Genomic DNA, 15466 nt, shown 5'->3' with positions numbered 1-15466 from the left:
CTTTGTCGTGCCAGTCTTGGACCATAAGAATCTTGCCACTTTCGGATCCTTTCGAGTGCGCTATCCGAGGCTGCAAAAAAGGCAGAAAACACCTGTCAATCTCTTCATTTACACTAGCGCCCAATTTAGTCCTACTATATCTTGCTGACCCAGAACCCGATTAACGTGCCGTCGATTTGTCCTAGCTCCGCATGATGCACACTACCAGCGAGAACATTGCCGAGGCCAAAACGATGTCAAATGGCGCATCCTCCAATGCGGTCAACTTTTCAACTGACCATATCTTGCTAACTAGAGCTCCGATTTGCAATCCGCGAAGACAAGCATTCTTCGTAACTCGAGCTCTACACATGTATCCACTGACACCTGTCTGGGCCACCTGTCCCCAGCTACCCTGTCCATCGGGGATTTGCTACACAGTCCGCCTTTAAACTTCAGTATCTTGCACACCGAGGCTCTGTTTGACGGGCCGTCTGGATCGGCTTCTAGAGCACGCTGCACACTACATTCTAGAGCACTGACTTGGGCATTTTAGACACCTTTATCTACCATCCCATCCGGACCATCCCGCAACACTTTTGGCCTAAAGACACACTTTAGACATACTTCTCCGCTACCCTTTGGCTGCCCAGGTCCTTGGCACCTGCCCTAGCCTTCTGCATTGCACTTGCATATTGCCTCTGCCTGGCATAGACCATTTCCTAGCTTAGATCGACTTTGGCTGCACCAACGTCTCCAAAGATTTCCTCGCGGTACCATGTCAAAAGCTTTCTTGAAATCTACAAAGCAACAATAATTTTATTTTCCTTTCAATCGAGACGCTTCCATAAGAACTTGAGGAGTGACAAGGTGATCAATAGTGCTATGATGATTTCAAAAACCTGCTTGACCAAGCACAGGTTTTCCATTCTTTTCAGCCCATTCACTTGACTTCATCTCCATGATACATCCAAATAACTTTGCCATCAAAGAACCAACCATTATAGTGCGATAGTTGTTCACATTGTTTACATATCCTCCTTTGTGAAAAAGTTTGATCCAATTTGTACTCCAATCATGAGGCATGCCGTGCTGAAGTTCAAGGTTAAACCTATCACGTATCCAGTATCGTGTTTTTTCGCTTGTCCAATTAATATTTTCAGCCTTGACACCTTGAAGGTCCCCTGCGCAAGTTTCTCAAGAGCGCGACATACATATTTAATGGTAAAGAAGGGAGGCATAAACGGAAGGGAGCTACAACACTCCATCTTATCAACATTGGGTTGCTCATAGAGGTTCTTGCAATGCGTATACATATCCTCAAGAGTCAAGTCACGAAAGCTCTCAACACGCTTGCCTTTTAGATTTTGCCAAAACTTGCCACATGCATGTGCTTTCTCTTGTGCTAAAATATGTTGTTTTTTGACTTCCCACCTTCTCCTCTTTTTTTGAACAAGGGCTTTGTATGTGTGTGAAAGTTCCAAGTAAACTTCCTTATCTTTGCTTACATCCAAACTTAGCAAGTGGTTTCGGGCTTGACTACATTCCATGTCAAACCATTTCTTCTTGGTGCTACCCTTCTTAGACCTTTTGCAAGACATGTGTTTCACCAAAAAGCATTCCTTCGCACAAGAGAAAATTACTTCTTTGAAAACTTTCCACTTGCATTCTAATGTTGGGCTCTCTTGATGCTCTATCATGCTTAACATTTGGTCCAACATATTAGCATATATAAGTGCTTGTTTGAAGTCTAGACATAGGTGAATGATTCACATCATAATTGGAGGCTACAGGTTCGGGTCTTTTACCACACTTGAGGTCAATACATAACTTCCTATGATCCAATTCCGGATTCCATTCACCAAGTGTAAAGCTTTGTATGCATTCTAGAGTGGCTTCCAAAAACAACATATAGTCAATCACACTATCACCATTGTGCTTTCTACATGTAAAGTCGTTGGTGCCTTGCCATAAAGACACACCATTTGCAATGAGCATTCTGGTATTATTGCACATATGTGGAAGTGACTTTCTATAGTGGTCCAATTCTTTTGCATCATTAAAACTTTGATTATACATTTATGAGTCATCCATTCTTCTTGAGACATGCGGCATGTCGACTTGTTGTGTTTTGTGTTGTAACGTATTTGCGCAAGCATTCATGTCTCCAAAGATAATGACTTCACCCTGGTCTTTGTAATGAGAAATGTCTTCCTCTAGTTCAACAAAGGGCTGCTCTCTATCCATATCCAAGCGAGCATAAAAGTTGGAGTCATAGTGAGGAATGTAACAACCAGCCACAAACATGAGTTGACCATTTGATGGGCTGATTTTTAGCCACAAGTAGCATTTATACTTATCTTCTTTGACAATGGAAACATCTTTCAAACCCTTTAATCATACATGCTACACCTCCTTGACCTCTACGCTGCTTTGCATTTTTTGCCCACATCAAAGAATGCACATCATATTTGTCAAATCCAAGAATTTGTTAAGCATCATGCTCCCATGTTTTGACAAGAAGTATCACATAGGAGTCATTGGTAAGGTCATCAATGCCAATTCCCGCATTCCATGGATAGCCATTACAATTCCAAAAGCTTATTCACAAGCGTGAGTTGGTCTCATAGATCATGATTCCCTATTGGTATCTGTTGGGTGGACTTGCATCCTCCTCAAGTGACTTTTCTTCTTGAGATGACACCTCAACATTCCTGCTTCTTTCCTCATATGCTTTGTGATGTGCATTTTGTTGCATAAGAGTGCAATACTCATATACATTACAACCCGTTCCTTTGAGATAGATCCAACTATTTTCAAGGATGACCTTTCTCTTTACCTCATCAGCCATGGTACATACAATATGTCTTTCTTCCGAGCAAGGGACATCTTGTGGAGCACAAGTACAACAATCATGCATCTACTTATTCTCTATTATACACAAATTATATTGTATATTGAGTTAGTGAGGGGTCTTAGTAAGGGGATGGGCAGCTGACCATGTTTAACCACCCACCCATAGTGGCCTATATTTCAATAATCACACAAAATAAAAATCCCTCCCCTCAAACAATGAATGAACTAGAAACATGCTATCCTAAAAAATATTGCATTAAGGAGGCCAAGTATCACCCATATCCTCTACAAGTTGTCAGTGTCCCTTCATCGCCTTTTGATTTGCTGCAACACTTTCCCTGCTCCTTTTGTTTATCCTCATTTTTCGTCAAGCTTGTATAGGATAGAAGCTCCACCTTCTTCTTCTCCTTTAAAGATGTTTGGCATACATAAAAAATTGCATCACGTCTATACAATGAGATAGAGAGATTTTCTGTATGCTTTATGTTATACATTACTTTGGAATCTTCATACCACAATTGTGAGTGCGCCCAAAGTTGAAAGTACTCCGTACGTAAGATCTCTTTCATGAGTTTCCTCTTAGATAAGTGAAAGACACCTTTAGCTTAATCAATTGAAAGGTGTGATATGCCCCTCAAAGGAAAATAAAAATCTCCCCCCAATAGAGCACGTGAACCCACTTTAATCAAAGTAGATACAGCATGCGAACTCACTTTAAGCAAAGTTAGCAAACCCTTCGTAACTTCAGAATAAAATTTGAAATGTCTTTTTTGATTGCCTTTGAGATGCCTTCCCTAGTGATGACTGTGTTTCTTGAGAAATTTTGCCAAAAAAGAAAAAGCTAGCAAGTGTTTTTTGACCAAATCCAAGATGATGTTGCTTTCAATAAATGTGCACCAAAACCATTTCTTTGAGCACAGACCGCTTGCTGCTAGAAGCTATGCACTGTTGTGAATGTGCAAGATCTATAGAATGCTATTTGTGGCCATGAATTGTGTGCACTACCTATGCTAAGTTTGTATGTGTTACCCAGGAGGTTGAGGCTGACACACGGGCCACCAATCTATTCCACCCACAATGGAAGATGCCTTATGAGACCTGATTTCCAAGACTCCCTTGACTTGCATTACTCCTGTTGAGCCCCATTGTTCACTACAACTACCCCAATTTGGCTTTGATTTTGCTTTTAGTGATGCTCTTAAGCATCACGATGTGTTGTCCCTTGGTGAGTAGATGGTGTCGGTTGTCTCTTGCACTACGAATGGGCTTCAATGCTTGCATCACTGCTACCAACTACCTTGCCCTAAACTTTTTCCACTTGCTCACTAGCTATTGATTTCTAGGGAACACTAGGGACTTGACGTATGCTCAAAATACCCTTACTGTGTGTAAGAAATGATATGTGAGAGAATAGCCAGCCAAAGTAGGACACCTCTAAAGTGAAGTCTAGCATGGATGCCTTTTGGATCCCTAAGCTACACATGAATTTGAGACCTTGAATTAGCGCTTTCTCCACAAACCAATTTTAGCTTAAAATTTAAAGACAAAGCAAGAAATTACTCAGGTAAGGTTAACAAAATATTGCAAAAGAAAGTGAAAAAACTAACTTAAAACTAATTGAAGTGCTCAATTAAGGAGATTATGAGGAATACTTAATGATAAGATTGGGTAAGGGATTATGAGGATGCTTAAGTGATTAATGAAAGTCTGCACACACACTTTCCAATGCAATGATGGATTTACCAAGGATGGTACATGCCTTCACTTGATTAACCAAGCATAGATTGAAAGGAATAACTACATTAACTAGAGGCATAATATAGTTAAGGAGTAGACTAACCCTTATAGCTTTGATACCACTTGATTGATTTAGCATGGATTAGTGAGTGTAGCATTCAGAAATGTGTGGGTGTATAGTGAAAGACATGAGAGGCACAATCTATACTTTGAAGTAAGCCCTGATTATGCATTAAACAAAGCCGCTTATATAGGAATTCATAGAGGGTGATATCATGGGTACATCAATGAAACAATGTGCATATCTGTAGGTAGTATTGTCGATAGGTCTCTCTAGTACTATTGGCAACCTTGTTTCAAATTATGGTCACTCCAAAGTGGGCAAAGTACTTGATAAAATATCGATCAAACAAGACGTTTGATTGATATCTCGGTGGATAGTATTTTCGATGTGTCTGTCCAGTACTATTGGCAACCTTGTTTCAAATTATGGTCACTCCAAAGTGGGCAAAGTACTTGGTAGAATATCGATCAAACAAGACGTTTCCAAAAAATATGGGTAGATTCCAATTAAGAGCATTGACATTGAAGTTTTGAAATATACCTCGATAGGATAACAACTCTATAGGTGGGATAAGGATCAACAAATTTTCTTATGTGCAATTGAAGAGGAATATATTCATTAATTAGAACATGAAAAGGGGGAAAGGTAAATAACAATCCATAAGGCTTAGTAGAAAAAAGTGCCAAGGTTGGGGCATGAGACAACCAAGCATTAGGAAATTTTGGAGGTCATTTGGAGGGCGTTCTATGAAAAATAGAATTTTGAATTTCTCTCTCTAGAAATTAGGTGTGGTAAAAGCAAATGTAAAGTTGGAATAACCATTCGAAAAGTGTACTTACAAGTAGATTCTTGCCACAGTGTCATAACGACCGTGTGATTGAAGAATAAATCGTTTTGAGTTGCATTTAGTGAACGTCCTAGAATTGGAGGGATTTTGATGTACATGGAATGGATGACTAAAGGAAATAGGACGTATCCTTCCAAATCTGCTCTCTCCTTACTCTCTCACTGTTTGTGCGCCGACCTTAAAGAAATCCTCCTTTTCTTTCCCTTTCTTCTTCCACCCCCACAAATGTATTCCTTAAAAGACCCTTCTATCATCTACACATTGACCTGGATCCCCAATATATGCCATTGTGTAAGCGAGGCAAAACTAACATCAAAGTGACACCGATCATGATAGAGAGACTCAGAGTAGAGGGAGAAAAACACTTAGATATTTGGACAAAAGGCTCACTCTATCCATTGAATCCCATGACAAATGCTTTCCCAGCATTTTCAAATCCCACTAACTTATTGAGCTTTGTAGTAATGGAGAGAATGGATTGCTTGGCTACTGTAAAGCTCTAAACAACAAATCAGAAACTTATGAAGACATGGTGAAGCACCAAGCAAATGAGATTCAAAGACTTTCAAACTTGCATCATGAGAAGACTGTAATGCAGCGCACACAAGAATCACAGGTCTTGCGAACAAAGGTACGGTCATTACAAAATAATGAGACAATGTTAGGCACTCATGTGCGAAAGAAGAAACTACGGAATCTTGAAACGTTGAAGGTAGGCTCTGGCAACCTTAAGAAAAGAACACAAGCATTGAGGTGAACATTGTAAACTGTCTAATTAATTTAAATCAATGTAAGTGTTTATTTATGTTAGCTATGCTTTCTTTGTAGAGATTCCATCTATCCAAACAAAGAAAACATAGACCCGAAGGCCAATGTAGGAAAGCACTTAAAGCCATTGATAACTAGTGGTCTTGCAAAGGATATCATGCATGACAAAAAGTTTAAGGTTTTGCAACGAGATGTCGTTGACAATTTCATTTTAAAGAATGCAGTGCCTGCCAAACATATACAGGGTACATTGGACTCCCTTGGAGTTAGTAAAAGAGGTTACTCAATTATTCAATAGTCTATCTCTTCCATGTTTGTGAAAAAGGGAATAAAGTCTAAGCTTTTCCCAACAACTTCAAGTGTTTAGAAGGAAAGACTACAGCTCAATAATGAACAGATAGACTTCATTGGTGTAAAGTGTGAGCTTTGTCCTAAGGTGTGAGTCAAGGAGAGGAGAGTGGATTTATCCCACATACTGTGGAGCAAGGCTGTAGAGCTACTTAAAGCTCATTTCTTGAATCAATAAACAATAACTCATTTTGCACTACATGCTTGTCTATGGTGAGCTTGTGCTAAGCTAAGTCAATACTCAAGATTGTGTTTATGAGTCCAAGCTAATCCTATCTTGGAACCTAATTCACTTGAGCGATAAGCTTGCTTACACACACTCACACACTTGCACCATGTTTCTCTTTCATCCACCATAGCTAGCACGATCCAAATCCTAACATTTGGTATTAGAGCTTTGGTGTGCTAGCTAGGATTTTCATTATGCATTAGTGTGTGTTAATCATTAGCATCTCCATTAGATCGATTTGCACTTCATTATCATGGCCCATTAACATTCTTCATGATTAGTTGCATCTCACTAATTAGGCCTTAATCTAGTTATGTGTGGGCATGTCCTTGGCACACCCAAGAGGCCACTACCCTCCATGGCTAGATAGGTTTGATTAGGGAGAAGATTAGCATCCAATTTTTTGCGTTCCTAAGCAACTTTTGTGTCAATTTTCTAGTGTTTTGCACCTTCAATTAATCTTTCCGATCTTGCACTTATCAAGCTTCAATCATCCCATCTTGAAGCCTTCCTTGCAAGCTTCGCATAGAGCTTTCAAGCTTTGCAATTTGAGCTCAGAAGCATCTCAAACTCCATCTTCAAGGTTGCCTATATTTAGGTGTGTGTGTGTGGAAAGCCTGCTAAGCTTTTCTTAAGAGTTAAATTTTCGGAGATCTTCACAAAGAAGCACTTTGGCTTGGTGGTTAGCTCAAATTGGAAAGGCTTTTCTTGCCTTGTGGGGTCCGAGGCTCAAATTGGATTTGCCTAACTTGGGCGAGTTGGGCGGATGTGAAAGTGTAATTCAAACGGTTTTTGGCACTTGGCGGGTCCGCTGGAGAATGTTCCCATGCAAGCTTTTTTTTGGCGCTGACGGATCTGCCCGCGCCTGCCCGCGCCCCGGCACCCCTGCCCGACTGCCCGCGCCTGCCCGGCTGTGCCCACGCTTGCCTGACTGCCCTGACCTCCAAGCGCTCAATCGATTTCTAAAAGACTTTCAGGTCCGCCCCTACGGGGCCCCTCTTCCCACGGTGCTGCCTCAAAAGCCTTTGAGCTCACCCTAGGTCCCGCACTGCTCCCGGCCACAAAAGCCCCGAAAGACCTTCTCCCTCAAGGGGGCAGTCCCATAGCCTGCTGCCAAGCACTCCAAAAGCCTCTTTTAAACCCCCCTTCCCGCACTGCTCCTGCCCTCCAAGGAAAGCCTCCAAAAGCCTCCAAGGCCCCTAGAGTGTGTTCTCACTGCATAGCACCAAATGCTCGTCCAAGCATAAAGTCAAAGAATTCAAACTATTAAGGCTTCATCAAGATTCTCCAAAGCACTCAAAAGAGCTTGAACACCCACTTCAACAGCTTCAAAGAGGGAGTTCTTTCGAGCATCAAAAGCAAAGAATCATTTCCCCCTATCTGTGAAGAGGGGCTTCACTGACAGTGAAGAGGAGCTTCACATTGAAGGGAAAATAAAATAAAATCCAAAGTACAAATTCAAATCTTGCAGCCAAGCACAACACTTTCTTGCAATGTTTGTAATAGTATTTGTCTACATGGATGACATTATGTGCTTTTGTGATGGGATAGAAATTGGCATTGGAGAGTCTCCAAATCGCTAAAATCTCTCCATGAGTGAAGAATCTGTGACAAATTGTATGAGAAATTCCGCATGCTTGGGCTCTCGGAGTATAACCAAGATGGAAGAGAGCATTAATTTTTGCATAAACCTTTTCAAAGGATATTTTCGCATATTGTTGCATGTCATTATGACGCATGGAATAAAGCCTGATTGTACCACAAAAAAGGGGACAGAAGTACTCGTTCGAGGGGAGGATACAAAGTCAGGCCATGAAGCAGTTGAAAGAAACAGTAGAAGCAACGAAGGCAAGAGACTTGAGAGAGGATCAACTCACATAGTAGAAGACAAAAAGGACGAAGACGAAGGTAGCGTTTGGGAAGACCCATTTTGAAGATGCAGACTCTCTACTTGTAGGGGAGGACTTTTTCCTGTGTGGATACAAGCTTATCATCCTGTGTGGACATCACCATCCTTTGTGGATCTTTCTTGTGTGGATTTTACCATCCTGTGTGGACTTTACTTTCCTGTGTGGATATCACCATCCTGTGTGGATTTTGTTAGCCTGTGTGGATCATGCATCTTCAGTATCTTGTCTTAGTCCAAACCTCAAGGGGAGGATTGTAAAGTGTGAGCTTTGTCCTAAGGTGTGAGCCAAGGAGAGGAGAGTGGATTTATCCCAGATACTGTGGAGCAAGCCTGTAGAGCTACTTAAAGCTCATTTCTTGAATCAATAAACAACAACTCATTTTGCACTACATGCTTGTCTATGGTGAGCTTTGTGCTAAGCTAAGTCAATACTCAAGATTGTGTTTATGAGTCCAAGCTAATCCTATCTTGGAACCAAATTCACTTTAGTGATAAGCTTGCTTACATACACTCACACACTTGCACCATGTTTCTCTTTCATCCACCATAGCTAGCACGATCCAAATCCTAACAATTGGATGTCCATTTCATATTCAAGATATTTATAGCTCACAGGGAACTACTGTCACTTATGATGAGTACAACAATATCTTCATGGACCTCACTTTGCTGCAAACTAGAATGGTAGAGTTCTACAATATCACATTCGAAGAGACAGGTGGTGTTCTACATTTTGTTTTGAAGCTAGATGAGTGTGAGATTCTTAAAGAGAAGAAGCTAGAGCGAGTAACAATCACATTAATGAATAGGGCCCTTTCCAAATGTCCCACTGATGACCCTTCATACTTCAGTGTTCAATCAGAAAGAAACATATGGTGGCTTGGTGCATTTCAAGTAATCCAGTTATCTCCAACTTTGCACCTCTAGCAAGCCCTCTATTGTACCTAAATTTTAGATTTAATTTTTGTATCTCATAAGGATTGATCTTGTAGGTAAAGAAAGAAGACCATGAAATTTTATTTTGGGTGTTCCATCAAACCCCTATTCTAGATATCATTGATAGGCAAATGAATCGAGGCGAGGTATTGGCTGTAGATGGGAGAGGAGACTTTCAAGTTCAATGGCATCTTGCAGGTGACCTCAAAACACTAAAGTGTATGTATAATTGTGGAACGGGTTCCATAGAAAATTCTCCATGCTTGTATAGCATGGAGCCTGCAAAAGTGATGGACCCAAAGTGGTGACGAAAGGCTCCTACTTGTCACAATCAAGACTCTAATTTCTGAGTAGTTTTGAATATACCACTTGTTAATGTCCAAATTTGTACAAGCATGCTCTCTGCTGAATTGTGGAGAAGTTGGTATATCTGTACATTGGGTTTGCTTGGAAAATAAAAAAGTCATCTGAACGACAAGTCGCTCTAGAGGCTTTGGAACTAGTTTTTTCAGATATTGGTCTACATGGGGGCAATGTGAAAATACAGCGGGATGAAAAAAGGTCAACCAATGAGAAAGATGTACCCTACAAACCATCCATAGGTGGGGTCAAGGCATGCCATTTTCTATCTAAACCTCAAGGTATGAAAGATGTGAAGCTAACAAAGTGAGGGAGAGTATATCACTCTACCTACATTAGCAAAGCTGAGTATATGCACTGGAAAAAACTTCATTTAGCAGTGAAAGACCAAGAGCCAACAACTCGCAATGCAAAGGGTGATGTGTGGCGTTCCATTGACATATTATTTCAAATGTGTGAGAATGATGATTGGTCGCAGGATAATCTCAGCAAGTTTAAACAGAACCTTCAGCTACTACTGAAAAAATCCTTCAAGACACCATGGACTGACACTCAAATCACTCATTACATGGTAAATTCAAAGCGCCTCATATAGTCTTAGTACTAAGTTTGTGTTTAAATTTCTAAATAAATTTCTTCTTTTGTAGCACATTATTTTAATCATTTGCCATACTTCATCGAAAAGTATGGGAATCCAGGTATATGAAACACCCAGGGCCTTGAGAAGTCTCATTACATGGTTAGAAATGTGTACTTCAGACACACACAACATGGAGGCTCTCGAAATAAGGCAAACAGTCTAAAGGAGTTATTTCAGTGATTTTATCGCAGAACCATTCATCGCATGCACAAAATCAAGTATTGGCCTCTTCAGCACAAAAATACATGCAATCAAACATTTTCAAATTTAAAAAAGAAAGAGAAAAGACGCATTCAACAACTCAAGTGCTCTTGAAAGTCAAATCAAGTGGAGAGAGACAATGCAATATGCCAATCATCAGTAGAACAAGAGAGTTAGAGTTTAGATGATCGATGTACCACAAATGCATATAGAATCAAATTCAATATGTACCACAACTATTTCAACATTTTGATGATTTGCAAATGTCATTTGTAACCTCACCCTTGTATCTGATCATTAAATGTTTGCCATACTCTAAGAGTTCAGTAGGGTTTTCTTTCCCTTAAGATAATGCCATTGCTGTGTATGTGTAGTATTATGCTGCACGGCCCCCAGTATATCCTGACGAGTAACCAAAACATTCTCTCCCAAAAAGCTTGTCGACGAGGATTATTTTGTCAGCATTTTGTGGCAGCATTGGACCACCTAAGGAGCGAGATAATGTCTTGAAAGCATAGGTTGCAATATTCCCCTCTTGTGACATTCCGTTGTGGAAGATTAGGATGGGTGCCTCACATAAACTAGGAAGATATTGTCCTAGAGCTGCATCCCTACCATGGAACTGTCTTCTTTGACGACAAAGAAAGTTATCCTTTTCAGCAATCCATGACTGTAAACAAAAAAAAGTGTGTGTGTGTGTGTGTGTGTGTGTGTGTGTGTGTGTGTGTGTGTGTGTGTGTGTGTGTGTGTGTGTGTGTGTGTGTGTGTGAGAGAGAGAGAGAGAGAGAGAGAGAGAGAGAGAGAGAGAGAGAGAGAGAGAGAGAGATGGGGGGGGTAGGAATTTATACCATGAAACTCTCATCTTGCAAAAAAAGCTCATCCTTCCATAGGTTAAATGATCCAGTTGACTATTGCGCTGGTCGCTTAAACCAATCCTCCATATCCTGTTTACTAGTTGATGGCTTAAGATTATTTCGAATAGCTTGAAATGTGGCTTCATCAGGAAGGCTTTCTTTATACTTTTTTGCCTTTTCAAAGCAGAGTTTAAGGCAATCCAGTGGGTTACTGGAGATCTCCATTTCCTCGTCATCACTATTGTCATCTGAAACAAATCCATTCTTCTCCTCCTGATACTTGGAGATAGTGGCCAGTGCAAAGTCCTCCCGCAAACAAAAAATACTTTGTATATCATGAAGGAAAATGTATGACCTATCTCCAAATTTAAACTCCGACACTCCTGGTAGCATTAAGGTGGCTTGCCGCTCATTGAAACCTGACACATCTAGAGGTAGCTTGATATCTGAGGTTTTCACTGAGAGAAGATTGCTTCGTTTCACCTCTTTTGCTTCTTCTTCAAGATTGATGGACTCCTCTATCTCTGTCACTTCAATATATTCCTCATTCTTTTCCTCTTTTTCATCTGCTGGTAAATCTTGTTCCTCCATGACCTCTAATAAGACTTGTAAATAATCCATTTAAAAATATTAGAAATCCAAAGGATTCTTGAATCAGCTTGCACTCCCGATCATGTAAGCTGCACCAATGGGGCGTGTACATAAGAGGCAGTTGATTATACTTCTTGTAAGACTGTCTTTTAGGATCACAGCCTTTTAAATGGAGTACCAACATTTTACCAACATTAACCCTGCCCTCTTGAGTGTGAAGGTCAAACTTCTCTCGTTCCAACTTCAAGTGTTCACTTTGTTCAACTATAAACACATCAAGATTAAATGGAGCATTAAAAATCCAGGAGACCAAATCAAACTTATCACCAGCCCCAGAAGAAACTGCAAAATCTAAAAGCCTTTCATCAATCATTGTAGGGTCTTCATAAATAACAGTCTCTTTTTTCTTTTGGATTGTTGCAATACATTGGGCACTCTGCAAAGTAGGTGCTGAAAAATCCACTTCTCTCTTAAGTGAGTTGGGTACATTAAATTTTGGAGTAGAAGGGGACTCCATTTCTACAAATGGGTCAGTATCAGGCTCCTCCAAACTACTGGCAGGCTCTGCAGTAGTTATATCAATGGGTTCTGTGAAGACTACCTTCCTCTTCATTGATTTTTTTAACAGCTCCGGCAGTCTTCTTGGAAGGTTTTCTTGGCCAACAATACGCTCGGGATCTATTTTCTGCCTCTTCCTCCTATGTGATCTTAAACCTGCCATTTATTTCATACTCACAAATATAAGTTTTAATGAGTATATATAAAAAGAAGAGCACCAAATGGTCATATAAGTTTTGAACAAACTATAACTAGGTATCTCACAATTGTTACCAACTAATCATATAGTCAAAAAAAAAGATGATTACTATGAATTAAATGCAAAACTAGGTTATATATGTGAGGAGTAAAAGCCATACAAGTGGATCACGGTGCGAAGAATACATAAAAAAATATCCACACAGCTATAGGCGTGCCGTGATCCACTTATTGGGCTTTCATAAAATAGAATAGCTACTAATACATCAAAGCAATTGTACTTAAAAAAAAAAACGTTTGTACAAAATCAAAAGAGGATCACGGCGTGTGGAGTATGTAAACTGACATTAAAAACACAGCTGGCGCGTCGTGATCCACTTAGCAGGCTTTCATGCATTGAAATACCTACAATATTATTATTAAAAAAATCCCTTTGAAAATATTAGAAGAGGATCACGGCGCGCGGAGTATGTAAACGAATCTCCATAACGTAATTGGTGTGCCGTGATCCAATTATGGTATTTGAATGGTGAAATGATCTTTTACATTTTGAAGCACACTCACAAAACACAACTAAACTAAGGACATAGTGAAACTGAAGAGATTGACTTTACCTTTGCCAGGACTAGACATTGTTGTTGGAGTACAGGTTTTGGAATGGGAATGTAGTTTTGAGTCTTCAAGCTTCTGATTTTTGCACCTTGAAGGAGGTAGAGAGGCCATCTTAGGTGTCTCTTTCCCACTTCCTCACTTTCTCTCTCTGTCTCTTAAGCCCTTATCTCCATCTCTTTCGAGGTCTGTAATTAGCTTGACCACACCAGTTAATCTCTCTCTCTCTCTCTCTCTCTCTCCCCTCCCCTTTTCATGCAATAATAGATATTATCGTTGTCGTTTTTAACGATGCGAGCCGCATATATTGAACGAGTGTTACAAGGACATGCATTTAATGGGCGGTACGACCAAAAAAGTGATTTTTAACAACCCACAAATACGTGTACATTTATAGTAACAAATGTACACTTGATTTCATAATAAGAGAGAGAGAGAGATATAGAGTGAAATACAAAGAGAGAGAGGGAGAGAGAGAAAAAGCCTGCATAGACAACCTTTGCGAGAAGGAGAGGGAGATAGCTAACGGAAAAGATGACCTCTACGAGAGATAGAGAGAGACAGAGAGACACCTATAGCCGAGACATCCTCTGCAACCAAGGCGCAAGGCTCCTACACGCGTTTTCTTCCTTTTGAATACCACCTAGAGAGGTATTTCCATAGTGATTTTTAAAGATGAAGAGTGAAAAAGAGATAAGAGAGAGAGAGAGAGAGAGAGAGAGAGAGAGAGAGAGAGAGAGAGAGAGAGAGAGAGCGAGAGTTTCTGATTGTCTGTTAGGTTTGGAAGATAAAGACAGAGAGAGATCGAGGGAGAGAGTGTGAGAGATAGTATTTTTGAAGCTTTGCTTGGTTTGAAAGAAGAAGAGACAGAGAAAGAGAAAGAGAAAGAGAGGGATGTCACAAAATGGATCACAACGCGTGATAGAGTGTTCTCTTTGCTTGCTTTTGTGTCCGCGCATCGTGATCCATACAGAGAGAGAGAGAGAGAGAGAGAGAGAGAGAGAGAGAGAGAGAGAGAGAGAGAGAGAGAGAGAGAGAGAGAGAGAGAGAGAGAGAGAGAGAGAGAGAGAGATAGGGGAGATAAAGAGAGATAGAGATAGTATTCTACATCTCAAGAGTATTCTACATCTCAAGATTACTACTTTAGACTCAATTTAATAATCATTAAAATTGGGGCTTGTTGCCTAAAAGGCTTGAAGTAAATTTCTAATTTTCCTTCTTTAACTTGTGGATCATGACATGCAATAGGCTATTAGCCCATGTCAAATCTGGGCCCGCGTGCTGTGATCCCAGAGAGAGAGAGAGAGAGAGAGAGAGATTGATTATCATCCTTGGAGGTCAAATATGACCTATGGGACCAAATACACAAATTTCAATGGTAGCTCCATCATATAACTGGTACAACTCAATTGGTGGGTGTGAAGACTCGATGTGGGAGTACTAGCTTTTAAGGGAGTCATACAAACGGGCACATGAGCCACGTATCCTAAGATGGGAAGGAGGGGGAAAAAATGACAGAATAAGGGGGGAAAATCCTAAGGGGGAATAATCCTAAGTGGTTATTGTTGCTGGTAGCAACGGGGTCTTCTTGGGAGTTTGAAAATCCTGAATGAGAGCTCGCCCATCTCGATAGACTGCCCACTTTCCTTGTTTACGAGCCTCATGTATTTTCTTGAGCTCGCTTGCTTTGAGTTTGAGTTGGTTTGTAGTTAACTCCTCGGCAATCCAAAATTCATTCCCTTGAGGAGGCGGGATTGGCGTAAAAGCCTCAACTGCTCTTCT

Source organism: Adiantum capillus-veneris, chromosome 10 (genome assembly GCF_014529385.1).
Source record: "Adiantum capillus-veneris isolate H3 chromosome 10, ASM1452938v2, whole genome shotgun sequence".
Lineage (NCBI taxonomy): Eukaryota > Viridiplantae > Streptophyta > Polypodiopsida > Polypodiales > Pteridaceae > Adiantum > Adiantum capillus-veneris.
Note: the sequence above shows the minus strand (reverse complement) of the source record.